Consider the following 232-nt stretch of genomic DNA (forward strand, 5'->3'; position numbering starts at 1 on the left):
CCGTCCACGGTAGTCCTTAAGATAGCAGCACAATAACACACTCAGCAAAATATCATCTAACTATATCGATAAAATCCCAGAAAATATTGAGATATATTATTTGTCAATATCGTACACCCCTAATATATTTAATGTTTTGATTAGAATTTTTGTTTTTTACATAAATATGAGAAGTGCCCTTTTTTCCACTTGAGCTCCTGCCCCTCAAAATGTCTGTGCATGTCTCTGACTG

The 232-nt window shown here is 34.5% G+C and overlaps 1 protein-coding gene across 3 annotated transcripts in view; it reads right to left on the bottom strand.

Moving 5' to 3' along the window:
- Positions 1-232, bottom strand: part of LOC107674665 (acid-sensing ion channel 2) — a 413,064-nt gene that overhangs the window by 97,502 nt on the left and 315,330 nt on the right. The gene's annotated exons all lie outside the window — the stretch shown is intronic.

Source organism: Sinocyclocheilus anshuiensis, unplaced genomic scaffold (assembly GCF_001515605.1).
Source record: "Sinocyclocheilus anshuiensis isolate Anshui unplaced genomic scaffold, SAMN03320099.WGS_v1.1 scaffold152, whole genome shotgun sequence".
Lineage (NCBI taxonomy): Eukaryota > Metazoa > Chordata > Actinopteri > Cypriniformes > Cyprinidae > Sinocyclocheilus > Sinocyclocheilus anshuiensis.